Raw genomic sequence first — 388 nt, 5'->3', positions numbered from 1 at the left:
TGGCCTCTCTCCAGTAGTTCTTTGTGTCTCTTGAACTGTGGAACCCAGAACAGTTCCAGTACTCCAACTGTGGCCAGTTAATCACACATGCTATACATTTGCCTTGGCCATCTGGACCCCAGGCACTGTCCAGGTTTGCACATTCACAGGTGCTTAGCCTGTTGTTTGGGATAGGACATGTTTGGGGGTTTGACCCTTCAGGACAATGATTCAGTCCAATTCTGTGTAAATAAACCTCCAGTTAAAATGTTAGATGTTGGAGACAACCTACAGGGCATTCATATGTGATGGTTGTGGTACCTGGGGCTGGATCCAGTGCTGAGTGCACCACCGAAGAGCCACTGCACACATTGCGTGCCTGAAAGCATCCAAACACCTAAATACAAGC

Source organism: Dryobates pubescens, chromosome Z (genome assembly GCF_014839835.1).
Source record: "Dryobates pubescens isolate bDryPub1 chromosome Z, bDryPub1.pri, whole genome shotgun sequence".
Classification (NCBI taxonomy): domain Eukaryota; kingdom Metazoa; phylum Chordata; class Aves; order Piciformes; family Picidae; genus Dryobates; species Dryobates pubescens.
This window is presented reverse-complemented; position numbering follows the sequence as displayed.